Below are 19,204 nucleotides of genomic sequence, written 5' to 3'. Positions count from 1 at the left end.
GCTGGTGCATTTCTGCTCGATGCGTCTTCCCGGTTCCTTGCCCGTTGGCTAGTGACCCCCTGAAAGACTTTCTTTTAACTTTCTGGCCTGGTTGCTCCAGGCTTGCTCCAGCATCCCTACAAAGAAGCGCCCCAGACCTTGCTGGTCTGCAACAGAGCTCATTTCGACTTCCTGCGTGGGTTGCGGTTACCAAGGCTTGTTGGGTCCAATCCAGATACCGACAGGGCAGTCAACTAGATCCTTTGTATGACAGCTCGAATCCAGCGCCTGGTCCTCGTCGATGACTCCTGGACCACGTGGCTGAAGAAACAAGCTCACATTCACTTCGAAAGCATCCAACATCACCTGATTTCTTCCTGGTCACTGGCTAGTGACCCAGACTGTCCCCTCACCTTTCAGGTTCTTCAGATCTTTGATCCACTCTTGGATCTACCCGGACACTTTTACTCTGGTCGCCTGCAGCACTTCTTTACAGGTCTCCATTGAAAATGATGACAAAACCTGACACGAAAAGACACCTATGCACCCGGCTTCCCTGGGTGAGGTAACATGTGTACTCCGGTGCTCCCGTGGGTCTTGACTCTAGAAGTGTCCTAGTTTAAAAGGGTTTCATCCAAGTCCATCCGGAAGTGTCCTTAAACTGTATATTTGTAACTTCTTTGTTTTCCATAGAAAGTCAACACGGGCCCCCTTCATTGGCTGCACATGCTCCTCGGCAGGCACACGCCCCCCCGCCCCCACCGAGTTTACCTTTGTGCCTTGATTCTGATGATCCTAGTCCTGGTTCCAATTCAAATCCAGAATCCTGAATGCGTCCTAGACTCAGTCCCCAGCTGTAGTAACAACAAGCCAGAAAAGCTAAGAGAGGCAGCCCAGCCCTGCCTCCTCCGGGCTCTGATGGGCGCAGACGGGCCCACCCATGTCCCGGGCACTCCCGCGCTGCAGGATGCCCCAGTCTTTTTAAGCGCCTCCAGGCACGGGTGGCCATCATGCTGGTGGCACTTGGGTGCACAAATGGTGGGAGTTAGTCTGCCCCAACACCAGACAATAACAATCGTCAACGGGCTCCTAACACTCAACTTGCAAAGAGCTGCTCAGTGCTCCTCCATCTGAGGTTGAGATACTGGGTGAACTGAGAAGAGAGCACCTAACATTCAGCACTGAGGAAACATCACAGGCACTGAAGCAATTGAAAAAAGAAGTGTCTCCTGGATTAGATGGCATTCCCGGGGATACGTATCTATCGCGTCCTGAGGTCTAGATGCCATACATATTAAGCAATGCATTCACGAGGGAGGATAGGGTTCTGATGCTGAGACTTGTTTACACTGACTCATATGCTAAGGCGAGGAGGATCCAGGGGGAGGACCATACGATCCAGAGCCCTATAAAGCGTGGCGTCACACAGGGCTGTGTGCTGGCTCCCACTCTGTTCAGTATCTGTATAAATGGAGCAGTAGACTGTTTTGTGCAGAGCAATCATGGTGCACCCAAAATATGTGGTCTACCTTTCCCAAGATTGTTTGCGGACAATACCGGGGTGGGGGGCCGCAGATGCCCTCCAGGAGCTTGGCGGCGCAGTGCCGCAGGGCCTTCCGTTCTGCCGCCTCCTTCTCACTAGGCAGTTGGTCCTCCCACAGGCGGTGGAGCGCCCGCCCGCAGGCCTTCTCCAGGAGGTTACGGATGTAAACTCTGGCCCCCAGGGGGTGGGCCGGCATCGAGGGGTCCAGAGGCAGCATGACGAGGGGTCTGGATCACAAGCAGGGTCTGCAGGAAGGAGGCCGGGGATCACAAGCTCAGTCAGCATGGAGGAGACTGAAGAGCTGGGTCAGTGGGCAGGGTCCCTGAGCCTTCACTACTCCCCCCGCACCCCCCCCTGGCATCAGAGAGTCTGAGCTGTCTGTGCTCCTGGTACAGTCAAGGGGGGATCAAGAAGTGAGGATCATGCACGGACGGGGGGGCAGGATGGAAGAAATGATGCATCGTTTGGAAAAAGAATCCTCTTTGGGAGGCGGGATGTGAAGAGGAGGAGAGAGTTGGAAAGCACCAGAGGCAGGTGGAAACAGCGAAAGGAAGGCCAGAAGTATGGATGGAAGGAAAGGTGAAAAGAAAGGGTTAAGGAGCAGGGAAGAAAAGGCTGCAATGTTGGATGGATGTAAAGGTGCAGCGATGGAAGGCTGGACTGTTAAGCACTGAAAGGATGAATGCATGAAAGGCTTTAACCCCTTCGGCGCTGATGACAAAGCCAGCTCATCATGGGCGTTACCTGCGCTACGCGGATGACGAGCTGGCTGTGTCATAAACAAGCCATTTTATTTTTTTCAGCGCACAGTGGGAAAACGCGGTAGCGCGGTAGGGGTTAAAGAAGTATGGATGGAAGAGAAAGGATACATGGGTGGGTGGAAAGAGCCAGGATGGTTCTTGGAAGGATGAATGCATGAATGGCTGTGTAGGGGAGTAGGGTTTGCTTCCTATGGTCACCCCACTTGCTGTGATTTTCTGGTTTTTCGACTTTAGTGTGGCTGCGGGCCTGCTAATCAGACCCACAGCCCAGCTGTTCTCTCTCTAAATTGATACCATGTATTTTAGGTACATACCAGATTGGGTATTGGGTCACCTTTGTGAGCCCCTGTATAGTGTACCATAGGTACCCAGGGCATAGGTGCATCCAAGGCCTACCAGGGGCTGCAGCATGTGGATGGCCTACGCTCCAATTATGCCTGCTACCTCATACCTGTACTATACGTTATATGGGTACTATGTTATATACTATATTGGTGCTATGTACATGATCTTGTTGATCTACCTCCCTACTATGCCCCCTTGTTCCCCTACCCTCCACCTGCCTTTGTAAAGCGCTCTGTTATCTGCAAAGATCTTGTTCGCGCTATATAAAACTCTCAAAATAAAATAAATAAGTAAATTATGCCACCCCTGGCTGGCCATCTAAACTGACACCACAGGCTGGTCACTCAGCTTATGTAAGGCTGTGTAATCACCCCTTACTTAGATATAGTATATCTATATATACCTTATATATAGACACATTGTAACCTATAAGTCACTCCTATGGCAGGCCTTGACAATCCTGGAGGCAGAGTGCTTGGTTTTATGTGAGAGGGTGCCCTAGCATGAGCTGAGCTCCTCTGTAGCTTTCGGAACCATCTCCATATAGCTGTTCTATGATATAGCCATACCATATACTCTTAAGTGCATTATAATCCTCACGGTTAATGCTAACTTTGGTTTGGCTTTATCAAAACATGTTGTGTAAGGTGTCAAACACTTTGGAATACTACCCCCGCCAGTCCTGGCGGCGGGGGTAGCATTCCACCCTTCTAGAGGAAGACATGTAGTTACTGCTTTACCCGGTTAAAGTTAAACAGAGCCCCAGCATCACGAAATGGATGCTGCTGCCACACACAAGTGACCTGCTGGGGGAAACTCCAGCAAGGGAGGCCTGGACAATAGGTTTCTTGTCTAGGGAGGTGCCAGAACCTCCCCAAACAGCCTGTAGTGTATTGGGGCAGGGTGGGCTGAATGGAAAGATGCTTTTCCAGACCCTGCCTGGGGCTCACAAGGTGCTCCATGCATAGCCCGGTTCAAACCAGTTGCTGGGGCACCCCAGCCCGCTCTGGCGTGAAACTGGACAAAGGGAAAGGGGTGTAACCACCCCCTTCCCAGGTCCACCCATAGGAGGGACCTAGCAGGTAATCCAGTCACTAAAATCAGTATAAATATAGGAGCTGTCTCTACAGACTTTAGATTATCCTAGAATGAAACTCTGATACGAAACTCTTGGACCTTCGACGTTCTACACTGACTAAAAGACTGAAGACAACTCCCTTCTGGTCAAGGAGTGACCACCCTGTGCAAACAGGCACCACCAATAACTTGCCGGTTTGCTTTGTCGTTGCTCCTGCCGGAATCCAAAGACTCTGCGAATTAGGAACTGGACTTCCAGACTTCTCTGAATCCGACCCACAGCAAAGCTGAGACCCGTGGCGGACACGAGACGTGGGACTGGACACCCCGGACTACCTGCATTTTGCTAACTGCTCCACTCCCGAGGTACCCTCACAGTTGTGCATTGGGGTATGAGAAGCTCCAAGCCCGAGCTCCATTTGCACCGAAGCTCAGCCCTCCACACTCCACGAGTGCTGCGTGGGGCCTGCTTCTGCATTTCAGCTCGATGCATCTTCCTGGTTGCTAGCTTGCTGGCTAGTTAGCCCTCTGAAGACTTCTTTTTGAATTTACATGACTGGCCTGGTTGCTCCAGGCTTGCTCCAGCTTCCATGCAAAGGAGAAGCTCCCAAGACCTTGCTAGTCTGACTCAAAGCCAATCTCCACTTCCTGCGTGGATTGTGTTTGCCATGGCTTGTTGGGTCCAATCGGATACCGACACCGCAGTCCACTAGATCCTTCGTGGGACAGCTTGAATCCAGCTCGTGGTTGTCGTCGATGCCTCCTGGTCCTCGTGGCTGCAGAGACAAGCTTCACCTCTTCACCTGAAATCTCCTCTACATTGCCTGGTTCCTTCCTGGTTCCTTCCTGGTCACTGGCTAGTGACCCAGACTGTCCCCTCTGCTTTCAGGTTCTTCAGTTCCTCGATCCACCCAGACACTTTTCTTCTGGTCGCCTGCAGCATTTCGCAGATCTCCATAGAAAACATCGATGAATCCTGACACCAAAAGCCACCTACGCACCCGGCTTCCCTGGGTGAGGTAACTCTAGTACTCTGGTGCACCGGTGGGTATTGACTATCCAAGTGTCCTAGTCTAAAGTGGTTTTGTCGTAGTCCATCCGGAAGTGCCCTAAATCTATAACTTTATAACTTTTACGTTCCCATTAGAAGTCATTGGTAACTCGCGACTGTGTTTAGACACGGGACACGTCTCCTGTGGGTCTCCTACTTCCTAACCTTTGGTCGTTTAGTGTAGCGCCAGCGATTCCCTAGTCCTATTCACTCTTTCTGTAGTGGCTCTTATACCACTATTTAAGTATATGGTTTGTGAGGCCCCTAGGGCAAAACTGTATTTGTGCAACTTATCGTATGCGATTTAAGTAACTTGTGATGTACTTCGATCTGACCTCATAACGAGTTCAGAGGGGTTGTGTTAGAAATAAATACATATATATTTGATATATACCTTGTGTGGTGTCCTTTCATTTGGTATTCAAGGGATTATAATTGGTAAAACAAACCGCTTCACATGCTCTTTGGAGTTTAGCCTAATACTGCTGGTCCATGCTACCACTAGGATAGCTGGTCTATAAGGTTGACTTTACAACCACCATCAATAAGGGTCTTTTAGACTGGTTCAGAGCTGGCAGTGCACAAGGGTCAATGCTGTGCTGTGTGGGTGAAGAGCTGGCAGCTCTGCACTGAAACATCACAGCATTCATCCTTGTGCACCGTCAGGTCTGCACCCACCGAGCACCGCATTCATCCTTGTACACGGCAAGCTCTGGCACAGCATTCATCCTTGTGCACCGTCAGCTCTGCACCCACACAGCACAGCATTCATCCTTGTGCACCGTCAGCTCTGCACCCACACAGCACAGCATTCATTCTTGTGCACTGTCCGCTCTGCACCCACACAGCACAGCATTCAACCGTGTACACTGCAAGCTCTGCATGCACACAGCACAGCATTCAACCTTGTACCCTTCCAGTTCTGCACCCACACAGCACAGCATTCATCCTTGTACACTGCCAGCTCTGTATGCACACAGCACAGCATTCAACCTTGTACACTGCAAGCTCTGGCACAGCATTCAGCCTCGTGCACTGCCAGCTCTGCACCCACAGCACAAAATTCATCCTTGTGCACTGCCAGCTCTGCACCCACACAGCACAGCATTCATCCTTGTGCACTGCCAGTTCTGCACCCACACAGCACAGCATTCAACCTTGTGCACTGTCAGCTCTGCACCCACACAGCACAGCATTCAACCGTGTGCACTGTCAGCTCTGCACCCACACAGCACAGCATTCATCCTTGTGCACTGCCAGCTCTGCACCCACAGCACAAAATTCATCCTTGTGCACTGCCAGGTCTGCACCCACACAGCACAGAATTCATCCTTGTGCACTGCCAGTTCTGCACCCAGACAGCACAGCATTCAACCTTGTGCACTGTCAGCTCTGCACCCACACAGCATAGCATTCAACCTTGTACACTGCCAGTTCTGCACTCACACAGCATTCAACCTTGTGCACTGTGACCTCTGCACCCACACAGCACAGCATTCAACCTTGTACACTGCCAGTTCTGCACCCACACAGCACAGCATTCATCCTTGTACACTGCCAGCTCTGTATGCACACAGCACAGCATTCAACCTTGTACACTGCCAGTTCTGCACCCACACAGCACAGCATTCAACCTTGTGCACTGTCAGCTCTGCACCCACACAGCACAGCATTCATCCATGTACACTGCCAGCTCTGCACCCACACAGCACAGCATTCAACCTTGCACACTGCCAGCTCTACATGCACCCAGCACAGCATTCATCCTTGTACACTGCCAGCTCTGCACCCACACAGCACAGCATTCAACCTTGTGCACTGCCAGCTCTGCACCCACACAGCACAGCATTCAACCTTGTGCACTGTCAGCTCTGCACCCACACAGCACAGCATTCAACCTTGTGCACTGTCAGCTCTGCACCCACACAGCACAGCATTCAACCTTGTACACTGCCAGTTCTGCACCCACACAGCACAGCATTCAACCTTGTGCACTGTCAGCTCTGCACCCACACAGCACAGCATTCATCCTTGTACACCACCAGCTCTGCACCCACACAGCACAGCATTCAACCTTGTACACTGCCAGCTCTGCATGCTCCCAGCACATCATTCATCCTTGTACACTGCCAGCTCTGCACCCACACAGCACAGCATTCAACCTTGTGCACTGCCAGCTCTGCACCCACACAGCACAGCATTCAACCTTGTACACTGCCAGTTCTGCACCCACACAGCACAGCATTTATCCTTGTACACTGCCAGCTCTGCACCCACACCGCACAGCATTCAACCTTGTGCACTGTCAGCTCTGCACCCACACAGCACAGCATTCAACCTTGTACACTGCCAGTTCTGTACCCACACAGCACAGCATTCATCCTTGTGCACTGCCAGCTCTGCACCCACACAGCACAGCATATAACCTTGTACACTGCCAGTTCTGCACCCACACAGCACAGCATCCAACCTTGTGCACTGTCAGCTCTGCACCCACACAGCACAGCATTCAACCTTGTGCACTGCCAGCTCTGCACCCACACAGCACAGCATTCAACCTTGTGCACTGCCAGTTCTGCACCCACACAGCACAGCATTCAACCTTGTACACTGCCAGTTCTGCACCCGTACAGCACAGCATTCAACCTTGTACACTTCCAGTTCTGCACCCACACAGCACAGCATTCAACCTTGTGCACTGTCAGCTCTGCACCCACACAGCATAGCATTCAACCTTGTACACTGCCAGTTCTGCACCCACACAGCACAGCATTCAACCTTGTACACTGCCAGTTCTGCACCCACACTGCACAGCATTCATCCTTGTGCACTGCCAGTTCTGCACCCACACAGCACAGCATTCAACCTTGTACACTGCCAGTTCTGCACCCACACTGCACAGCATTCATCCTTGTGCACTGCCAGCTCTGCACCCACACAGCACAGCATTCAACCTTGTACACTGCAAGCTCTGGCACAGCATTCAGCCTCGTGCACTGCCAGCTCTGCACCCACAGCACAAAATTCATCCTTGTGCACTGCCAGCTCTGCACCCACACAGCACAGCATTCATCCTTGTACACTGCCAGCTCTGCACCCTCACAGCACAGCATTCAACCTTGTACACTGCCAGTTCTGCACCCACACAGCACAGCATTCAACCTTGTACACTGCCAGCTCTGCATCCACACTGCACAGCATTCATCCTTGTGCACTGCCAGCTCTGCACCCACACAGCACAGCATTCATCCTTGTACACTGCCAGCTCTGCACCCACACAGCACAGCATTCAACCTTGTACACTGCCAGCTCTGCACCCACACAGCACAGCATTCAACCTTGTACACTGCCAGTTCTGCACCCACACAGCACAGCATTCATCCTTGTGCACTGCCAGCTCTGCACCCACACAGCATAGCATTCAACCTTGTACACTGCCAGTTCTGCACTCACACAGCATTCAACCTTGTACACTGCCAGCTCTGCATCCACACTGCACAGCATTCATCCTTGTGCACTGCCAGCTCTGCACCCACACAGCACAGCATTCAACCTTGTACACTGCATGGTACACGGAAGGGATTTGTAGATGCTGTTTCTGTCCAGAGGGTGGAAGAGGCTTTGACCCATTTCGGAACCTGTTGTAATTTCTCTTGTGGGCCTAAAGCCATCCCCTTCTTTTGATTTGTTTGTGTCCATTAAAAATCCTTGCTTCCTAGTGATCACCCTTTGCCTCGTTGTCCCTCTTTTTTCCTTTCTGTTCCTCCCACGCAGCAGGAACTAAGTACTGTCTCATTCTGCTATGGTGTTTTGTGTATTTTTTTTCTTGGTTTTCCTGGTCTGTTACTGTTTGCCTGTTTTCAGCTTCAGAGGCATAGCTGCTTACATGTAAATATAGCATTCCTCCCACCTTCTCTTAATGCCGCAGTTGTTAGTGCTGCATCCCTCAGTACCTCCCGCTCCGTAGATTGTATTTGTTTGGCCTTTTTGCACTTTTCATGTCCACCGTCAGTTGGGCTTCTTTTTGGTAGGATATTAGTTTTGTTTTTGGATTTCTTCTAAAGGGGATTGGGCTTGTTGATGTCTAGTCTTCCAAATGTTAGTTTTTCTGTCATGGTTTCACTCTGCTGATCAGGAAGTTGCTTGGTCACACTCCAACACCTCCTCCTGCCGGGCTCTGGTGCACTTCGTGGTCTGTGGTTTAACAGCCCCAGTCGATTCGTCGGGTGTGGCTCTCTTTAAACAACCACAAGATAAAGCTACCCTGCAACTGTGCCTCTCCGTCGGTCTTAGGACTCATGCCTAATCAAGGTGCCTGTTTTCACTCAGCTGTCCGTGAGCCCCAGCTCGGCTCAACTCGCAGGAAAATAATTTACATGCATCCCCAGACACATGTAAATAAAAAATAGAAGTTTCTAATTTGCAGCTGCTGCCTTCAAACTCTGTCGCTGAGCTTGAGAAGGGCCCGCAGCTGGGTCATCACGCGTGGCTCTTTAATAAACCGCGAGAGAGTGACCGCAGCCGCCGCGCCTCCCCATCTGTCTCTGGACTCATGCCTAATGAAGACGCCAGAGAGTGACCGCAGCAGCCGCGCCTCCCCATCTCTCTGGACTCATGCCTAATGAAGACGCCAGAGAGGGACGGCAGCAGCCGCGCCTCCCCATCTGTCTCTGGACTCATGCCTAATGAAGACGCCAGAGAGTGACCGCAGCAGCTGCGCCTCCCCATCTCTCTGGACTCATGCCTAATGAAGACGCCAGAGAGTGACCGCAGCAGCCGCGCCTCCCCATCTGTCTCTGGACTCATGCCTAATGAAGACGCCAGAGAGGGACCGCAGCAGCCGCGCCTCGCCATCTGTCTCTGGACTCATGCCTAATGAAGACGCCAGAGAGTGACGGCAGCAGCCGCGCCTCCCCATCTCTCTGGACTCATGCCTAATGAAGACGCCAGAGAGTGACCGCAGCCGCGCCTCCCCATCTCTCTGGACTCATGCCTAATGAAGACGCCAGAGAGTGACGGCAGCAGCCGCGCCTCCCCATCTGTCTGGACTCATGCCTAATGAAGATGCCAGAGAGTGACCGCAGCCGCGCCTCCCCATCTCTCTGGACATATGCCTAATGAAGACGCCAGAGAGTGACCGCAGCAGCCGCGCCTCCCCATCTCTTTGGACTCATGCCTAATGAAGACGCCAGAGAGTGACCACAGCAGCCGCGCCTCCCCATCTCTCTGGACTCATGCCTAATGAAGACGCCAGAGAGTGACGGCAGCAGCCGCGCCTCCCCCATCTGTCTCTGGTCTCATGCCTAATGAAGACGCCAGAGAGGGACCGCAGCAGCCGCGCCTCCCCATCTCTCTGGACTCATGCCTAATGAAGACGCCAGAGAGTGACGGCAGCAGCCGCGCCTCCCCATCTCTCTGGACTCATGCCTAATGAAGACGCCAGAGAGTGACCGCAGCAGCCGCGCCTCCCCATCTCTCTGGACTCATGCCTAATGAAGACGCCAGAGAGGGACCGCAGCAGCCGCGCCTCCCCATCTCTCTGGACTCATGCCTAATGAAGATGCCAGAGAGGGACGGCAGCAGCCGCGCCTCCCCATCTCTCTGGACTCATGCCTAATGAAGACGCCAGAGAGGGACCGCAGCCGCCGCGCCTCCCCATCTCTCTGGACTCATGCCTAATGAAGACGCCAGAGAGTGACCGCAGCAGCCGCGCCTCCCCATCTCTCTGGACTCATGCCTAATGAAGACGCCAGAGAGTGACTGCAGCAGCCGCGCCTCCCCATCTGTCTTTGGACTCATGCCTAATGAAGACGCCAGAGAGTGACCGCAGCAGCCGCGCCTCCCCATCTCTCTGGACTCATGCCTAATGAAGACGCCAGAGAGTGACCGCAGCAGCCGCGCCTCCCCATCTGTCTCTGGACTCATGCCTAATGAAGACGCCAGAGAGTGACGGCACCGCCGTGCCTCCCCATCTGTCTTTGGACTCATGCCTAATGAAGACGCCAGAGAGTGACCGCAGCAGCCGCGCCTCCCCATCTCTCTGGACTCATGCCTAATGAAGACGCCAGAGAGTAACTGCAGCCACGCCTCCCCATCTGTCTGGACTCATGCCTAATGAAGACGCCAGAGAGTGACCGCAGCAGCTGCGCCTCCCCATCTCTCTGGACTCATGCCTAATGAAGACGCCAGAGAGGGACGGCAGCAGCTGCTCCTCCCCATCTCTCTGGACTCATGCCTAATGAAGACGCCAGAGAGTGACCGCAGCAGCCGCGTCTCCCCATCTCTCTGGACTCATGCCTAATGAAGACGCCAGAGAGTGACCGCAGCTGCCGCGCCTTCCCATCTCTCTGGACTCATGCCTAATGAAGACGCCAGAGAGTGACCGCAGCAGCCGCGCCTCCCCATCTGTCTCTGGACTCATGCCTAATGAAGACGCCAGAGAGTGACCGCAGCAGCCGCGCCTCCCCATCTGTCTGGACTCATGCCTAATGAAGACGCCAGAGAGTGACGGCAGCAGCCGTGCCTCCCCATCTGTCTGGACTCATGCCTAATGAAGACGCCAGAGAGTGACGGCAGCAGCCGTGCCTCCCCATCTGTCTGGACTCATGCCTAATGAAGACGCCAGAGAGTGACGGCAGCAGCCGCGCCTCCCCCATCTGTCTGGACTCATGCCTAATGAAGACGCCAGAGAGTGACGGCAGCAGCCGTGCCTCCCCATCTGTCTGGACTCATGCCTAATGAAGACGCCAGAGTGTGACCGCAGCAGCTGCGCCTCCCCATCTCTCTGGACTCATGCCTAATGAAGACGCCAGAGAGTGACCGCAGCAGCCGCGCCTTCCCATCTCTCTGGACTCATGCCTAATGAAGACGCCAGAGAGGGACCGCAGCAGCCGCGCCTCCCCATCTCTCTGGACTCATGCCTAATGAAGACGCGAGAGAGGGACCGCAGCAGCCGCGCCTCCCCATCTGTCTGGACTCATGCCTAATGAAGACGCCGGTTATCACTCCGCTGTCATTCAGCCCACAGCTCGGCCTGTGAATGTCCTGTCATTTAGTTAATTTCTGGTAACTGATGGTATCCAATTTACGCACTCCTAGATGGCTGGCTGGTCACCACTGTTTACAGCTAACCAGTCACTGTTAACAGCTGATGCAATGTAGGTGGGAACTACGACCACATCCAATAAACAAACTTTTGTTCATTCATTTCAATAAAGATCCCCAAAATGGTAAACCTCTGTGCGAGACTCACATGCGGGCACAATTATGTCGTCTTAGCTTTCAACTTGGGCCATTTATTATAACACTGCACCAAATCTTGCCCCCCCCCACACGTCTTGAAACCGATCACCCATTTTAATAAAACCTGCTTGCAGGCTTGTTCCTCGAAAGCTCCCCTTCCACCCCACGCTTTAAATATGATCAGTGCATTCATTCAGACCAGGCTGGTCTTTCCCTGACTACCCCATGATCAACCACAAATCTTAGATGGGAATTACAAGAAATACCATGTCCCCCTCACCACTGACCTTGAATGGACTGAACTCTCCCTTAACCCATCATTTCTAATCTTCTGTGCACAGCTCCATTTTCCAGTATTGCACAGCCAACAAGTCAAGTCCAAGAGCTCACACCAATGTCATGCAAGTACATCAGCCAGATAGTTTTTTTTACATTTATTTCTTAGTTTACAGAACATTCATTAGTAAAAAGGACTTGGGTACAAACAAAACTATATTTCAAGAAAGCAGGTCTGTCTGTTACACATGCGGTCTGGAAAAAAATCAAAGTGTACTCTTATCAGGGGTTTAATGTTTGCATATTGAGAAATACTCAAATCTGATCACAGCGATAACAGTTGGCTTGTATTGCTGAGCGTTTAGTTGTGATGTCAGGGAGCAGTTTGATTTCTTCAACCGAGAAACCCACCATTTTCACTTAGAAACAGTTTGCGCAGCAAAAGGTAGAAAACGCAAGAACATTAATCGAGAAGATGAACCTTCATATTACACATCAAACAGCTTACCCAAAAATAGGTCAACGTCACATCAAAGCAAAACAAGCATTTGCAATGCAATAGGTCTCACATTTGCAAGAGTTTGAGCTATTTACATTGTAACTAATAAAGCCTTTTATTTATGTGTTTTGAAAACCTGCATGCGGTGCATAAGCACACACTTTGTACTTATAGTCCTTGCTTACGAGAAGCAAGGCTGGCAGCAAGAGGTGCAGTTACTGCCAGCCTTGCTTCTCGTAAGCAACTGCCATAAGTACAGAGTGCGTGTTTACGCACCACATGCAGGATTTCAAAACACAAATAAAAGGCAGTGTCATTTACAATGCCAGTAGATCAAACTCTTGCAAATTTAAGACCTTTTGAATTGCATTGTTTAATAGCTTGTCAGCATCTACAGTGATCCAGCGCCCTTACCAAAATTTTGCATAAATGACTCTATTTACTACCACTAAACTTACCATATATAGTACTAGGCCCATATCAACAACAGAGCGACTGAATCATGAGGCAATTAGATCTATATATGTTGTTTTAAACTATCCACAATAAACAAGACCAGCTTGTCATTTAGTAAGTTTATTTAAACATATTTATGAAAACTTAGGTTTTGGAACTTTATTAAACAAGCATAAAAAATGTCATAAAGAAAAGTTTATTCAGCATTTATAAAGAGCTAAATTCAAGAAATATTATTCATTAGCAGAAATAAGTGAAAATAAGCATTTCCAAACCCTAACTATTTCCCTGTCTCTACCCTCATTGCCTGAAAATAAAGTTTTGTAAAAATCTCCTTTCCTTACGTGTGTTCGTCCATCAGCAGAACACGTCCCTCTGGAATCAAAAGCGTAGGACCAAAGTCTGTTCTTTGAGCTAATTCTTATACCCTAAAACTAAAGCTAAACTAACTATTTTCACATTCCAACAGCTGAATTCTGGCTCTCCATTGGCTGAACCACCTAATGCCACATTAAATTGTGACATCTCCTAGCTCATGTCCGGGCTTTTTCACTAACCCATTGTTAATGCACGGAGTCCTGGCGACACTTCCTTAGGCTGCTACATTTTGTAGCAAAGATGTTCATTTAATACAAAAATGTCACGGCTCTTCCTCCCAACCTTGAGCCTGTCCGTTCCGAACTTCCTGTGGCACAATAGCAAACCTCTCCACAGTCGCCTTTGGCAGTTCTTTGCAAACCTTTTCACAATAAAAGTTTATATGCTTCTCATCTTTTCAAAATAAGTTTTCTATTGTGACTTTAGTTCAGCCGGTCCCTTTTTCAGAAAGCGTCAATTTTCTGCGCCACTTCTTCTTGCGTCACTTTTTAAATGCATTATTTTTTTGCAGCCAACTCCAAGCTTCATTTGGAAAACTATTATTTAATCAAACATAAAACATAAATTAAGGAATTGACATTTGTTCTGTTACCCACCCCCTTTGCTAAATGTTAACCCATTAATTATGTTACCTAGCAAAAGCACATTTAAGCAGCATATACATTTGTCACAGAAAAGGGAAAACAAAAGCACATTTAAAAACACATGCTATTATTTTTGAGAGCAGCAGTTAGTGTATGACAAAGACAATAGACAATAATTATTGTATTTCTTTTGCATTTTGCACAAATAAGCATAATGTGAATCCCAAGTGTTCATGTTGCACAGTTTATTCTAGGTTGATTTAATAACATGCAGCAAACATATTAGTTTTATTAAACATTATGGAAGTCTGGCTTCACAAGCCTGAACAAAATATTGTTCATTAAACTGCTCCATCAACAGCATACACTGGCAACGCCAGAAAGTCAGCTAGCACTTTTAAAAAGGTGGCGCTATTGGCTTTGCCAATGTTTAAGTGTTATTTGTTTGAGCAGGCTGCATGCGCTCCTTATGGGCACGTTTTCGATAGTCGTGCTCGGTGTCGGCAGCCTTGCTCACTGCCTCCCCATGTGCCTGTCTGCAACCTGCCTGCCACAGGGGTGTCGGCCCAAAGCGCTCACCAAGGAGCCAGCTCGGACTTCGAGGCGCCTCTCACAGTTCTCTCGAAATGTCGGACTGGCGGAGCGTGCGCGCCAAGAAACAGGCTGCCCTTTAAAAATGATGGTAAATGGAGATTGGGCCCTTCAAGGCTGACGGGAGAGCTGTTCCTTTGGGTGGTTGTTTAGCTTAGTTTTAATTGTTCATGCAGACTTTCTTGTGTCCATCCCTTTGTTCTCTTCGCACTCGGTGCCTTTTCTGGCGCCTCCTTCATGTTTTGATCTCCTTCCTCGGGGCCCCGCATTGTTAGCCGGCCCGCCTGGGGATGAGGCTGGAAGGGGCCCCATTGTGCTGGGTTCAGCTGGGAAGGAAGGGCCTCAGTAAACAGCCGTCTAAAGGCTGTACCACAGGCTTCCCTGACCCGGGCCAGACTCTGAGAAGGGGGTGGGAGGGGTGCGGTCTAGGCCTCAGGGGGTGTGGCCTCAGTGCCAGCAAGCAGTGGGCGGGGCCTATGAATGGGCACATACTCTAAAAATCAATATCCTGCCCCCGTGCTATACCCAGGGTCACTGGCATTATTCGATTGTGTGGTCGCTGCCTTTTTGCGCATCCTTATAGATTTGTCTCATTTTCCACATAATCTATCATTTGCTGCATAATCTGCAGATTTAACAAAGTTTCTAACTCAAATAGTTCAAATGTTACTAAAACACAGCAACACTTGTTACTGCGCAGTGGAAGGCCATTTGCATAGGTTGTCTGGTCACCTTTTTAGTTGCTTACTGCTATATTTAAGTGTTACACTGGTGCTCATGAGGTGCAACCAACGCCCAGACAGTGTAAAAATGACAAAATAATGAAGTAATACTGTCACAAAGTGCTGCATAATTTGCCATTTGTTGCCGCTTAATTTACTCAATGCTACTGCTTACTTTGGCCCTCCCCTGCTGCATAATCCCAGTGGCCCTGGCTATATCCTGCTTCTGTACCCCATGTGGTATGTGCAGAGATGTACCTATAGTAAGATTTACACATAGTAAGGATGTTCAGAAGGATTGATGGTAAAAGGAGACCCTTCCACTGCTTCCTGTGAGACTGCAGTGCATGGAGGTGACCGGAGCTCCCAGCAACGAAGAGGGCAGTGCACAGCGGCTGGAGTTTGTATGCAGCCCTCACCCCAAACAGAAGCTTATCAGGGTAGATTGGTGGGCTCTGCTCAGGGACTGGACATCTGAGTCCCGAAGGCGCTACACCCCAAAATGCTAAAAAGAAAAGTGGTAAAGTGGTCGGCCAGTGCTTAATTTGAGGCAGTGGTTTCCGGTGCTCTGCACTGAATTGTCAACACCAGAACTTATGTCAGACTGCCACTGGGTGGCGCTGTTTGTCTAATTTAGAGATGAGCATACCAGCATTTGTTTGTTAATTCAATATAGATTAAAAACGACTAATAGCTGTCGCACACGCCCTTATTATACCTTTGTGTGTCTTCAACAGTCTGAATTGTCACACTAGTAGAAGTGCGATGTCAGTAGTTGTGTTGGTGCTGTCATCGGCGGTGCAGGCAGGGGCAATGTGTGGTGCAAGCTGCAGTGTCCTCCTGACGAGGGCCCAGGCACTTACTGGTTTACAAATTAAGCAATGGGCCTTGCACAGCCAGAGTACATCCTGTCCTCTGCTCGCAGCCAGGGGACATGGAACAGCTCCCTAGAAACCAAAGCATTTTGTGGAACTAACATCAGTCAGTGAAGTGCAGGAGTGACTGTCCCGGCTGCACTGGAAGAGCAAGGGTTAATCTGGACCCTCAGGTGAGGCCTTTCCCCTGAGGCTTGAGGTAACCAATGGCTGGGCGGCAGTATTGTATGGGGGATGATGTCATTCAACTCTGGTGTCATGTGGTCATGATGGAGCAGAGGCAGATAAATTGATGTTGTGTACCCCTTGTGAAGTCATACTCTTATAACCATAACCATTTTAATCTTGTGAAGCTTGAATAACTAACCACCAAAGTTACACTTAGACATAAAATTACATGTGGGTACGAACTGCTATTTGCGAAAATTAATTAGTTAATAATTGTGAACGAGTCATATTAATATAGAGCTAAAGTATGAAAACCGCATGTTTGTTTTGCTTTATAAGCGAGTCTTATCGTGGCAAAAAGAAAATAAGTACATTAGGTAAGTATATAAAGCTCCATGCCTGCTTCTGCTGGGTAACTTACTAATGGGTGAGTTTAGATTGGTGGCTGGTTAAAAGAAAAAACTGTATTTCTATATTTTAACACTCTGTGTTTGTTTTCGCACTAGTTCTCATTGAGGATTGTGTGGCCTAGCGGTAATAAATGGCTGCTGACTGAGAGTCTTTACGCCTGCGCAATAGTGAATGGCTAAGTCATCGGGGAGCCTGGTACGTCCAGCGGGTGATGTCACGGTCAGCTTGACCCAGGAGTGCAAGAGGATGCCAAGAGTTGTTTTGCATCTGAGAACCTGGGAACGGAAAAGCGATGTAAGGAATGAACTGAAGGACAAAGTGTAAAAAAGAAACGGAGATGACATACATGGGAACGGACAAAATGACTGCGCATATTTTGAAAAACTGGTTCTACCAAGGATGGATGAGGGGATCTTTGTCACCCCATTGATGGACCAATCAGAATAAGTTGTGGACCCTAAAAGTTTAAACTTTAGTTATATAGCTAGAGAAAAAGGGTATAAAAGAGCTTGTTCCAAAAGGGTATAAAAGCTTGCTCCTGAATTTTACTTTGCACCACAACATGCTGTCGGTCTGAACTATTTTATGGTGCTAGAGACTTTGAAATATTGTTGGACTTTAACTTTGGAGCAATGGAGATGAGTGAATGCAGATTTTATTTTGAAGCTTGAAGGAGAATAGAGGCAGTTTGAGACTCGTGCAACTGTTATTTCTTTATGGCAGAGTTAGGTCATATCATTTCCATTCCATTTCTTTTTAACATGTACTAAATAAATGGCTAAATTATTTCTTGTCTGAATAAACTAATTCCCTTTTCCTAAATGAATAGATCAAGCTGATTTTAAAATGTAAAACTTGAGTTGTGATTTTATTTAAATTAAATGTCATGACAGAATAAAGTTAACTTTTTATGTGGATTACTATGATTAAGCTGGTCTTAGTCTCCAACTAACTTCTACAAGATGATCTATTGACCAGATTTTGAAGTGCCTTGGTGTAGAGTTTTCCAGGTAATAGGTTAGCACATGTTTAAAAGAGTCTATAAAGGTATATAATGTATAAAGTATAAACCTAGGTACCCCGCTAACCAGCAGCTCCACTTCTTTGTCACTGATTCAGATGTAATGTGTATGTGTGAGTGACTCACGGTGCTATGGGCCCCACCGATGAGTGAATAGTGGTTATATCCGAGTTAGGTGAAATGAGTAGTAAAGTTTGTTAGAGAGCCGCGCTGGATCAATCTCGGGTACCAAGACGCTCCGGTTGGATGGCTAGGTGCTGCCCTTGGGCTCCTGACTACATAAGAGTAACGTGGTTGAGCAGCGCAGACTTACTCCAGTAGGAGGTACCCACGACACAAGGCAGTACTCACAGCTGGACCTGTGAAAACACAATAGGTATTTTATTTACAAGTAACAAAATAGGGAGGTTACATTTGGGACTCACAAAAACAGAAGTGTGGGGCAACTGTTGCCTGGCGACAGCATAATATGTCACTTTTATTCGGATGTCTGACATGGTTTCTCTGATTTTCGTTGGGTTAGGGAGCACTCCGTTTTCCTGTTTTTCCTCTGTTGTACACAATGGTGCTGCGGTTACTGGGTTTGTCAGTCCCTTGTGAATATAGCCTGTTTATGTTGGGTGGTTGGCCCAACTAACCGTGCACTGTTCACTCGGTGCTATGCACCTAAACTTATTTCATTTTTTCAACAAATAATAAACCTTATGTAGTCTCTCTTTTTTCTTTTTATTTACACCTTTTTATGTATCTTTGTCATGTGTATCAATAACCACATAATTTTTGTTTCTGCAGTTATTCACATTTCATATATTTTCAAAATGACAGTCAAAATAACATTAACATTGATGTTCATGTAATAATTTACAGTGCCATTAGATGTACAATTTGTAAAAAAAGGCCCAATGCATTTCGGCACTACCAATGTGCCTTCATCAGGGGCGAACCTGTAAAAAATAAACAAAATAACCATGTAATTGCGATTGTTGGGTGCCCATGTATATGTTGAAGTGTGTACTATGATTATTCTCATACCTTGATGCGTTGTGCTCAATGCTCTAACCTGTATAAACAAAATGTGATATATATATTAAGCACTCCCTATCATACTTGTTGCCAACTATTGGTACCTACTATCAAAAAAACTCATCCAATAAGAATATAATCAATCGGCTTACCGCTGATATTGTGGCTTCAAACAAAACTCCCTAAGTGATAAACGAGAAAC

At 48.7% G+C, this 19,204-nt stretch overlaps 1 long non-coding RNA gene across 5 annotated transcripts in view; it reads left to right on the top strand.

The window, feature by feature from the left end:
* Positions 1-17,884, top strand: part of LOC147659546 (uncharacterized) — a 255,935-nt gene extending 238,051 nt beyond the window's left edge. For all 5 annotated transcript variants that reach the window (XR_015307216.1, XR_015307212.1, XR_015307213.1 and 2 more), the window contains exon 3: positions 17,054-17,884. This is a non-coding gene — a long non-coding RNA (uncharacterized LOC147659546). The remainder of the gene's footprint in view (positions 1-17,053) is intronic.
* Positions 17,885-19,204: the final 1,320 nt, after the last annotated feature.

Source organism: Lissotriton vulgaris, unplaced genomic scaffold (assembly GCF_964263255.1).
Source record: "Lissotriton vulgaris unplaced genomic scaffold, aLisVul1.2 SCAFFOLD_882, whole genome shotgun sequence".
NCBI lineage: Eukaryota > Metazoa > Chordata > Amphibia > Caudata > Salamandridae > Lissotriton > Lissotriton vulgaris.
Note: the sequence above shows the minus strand (reverse complement) of the source record. Positions and strands in the feature narration are given on the sequence as shown.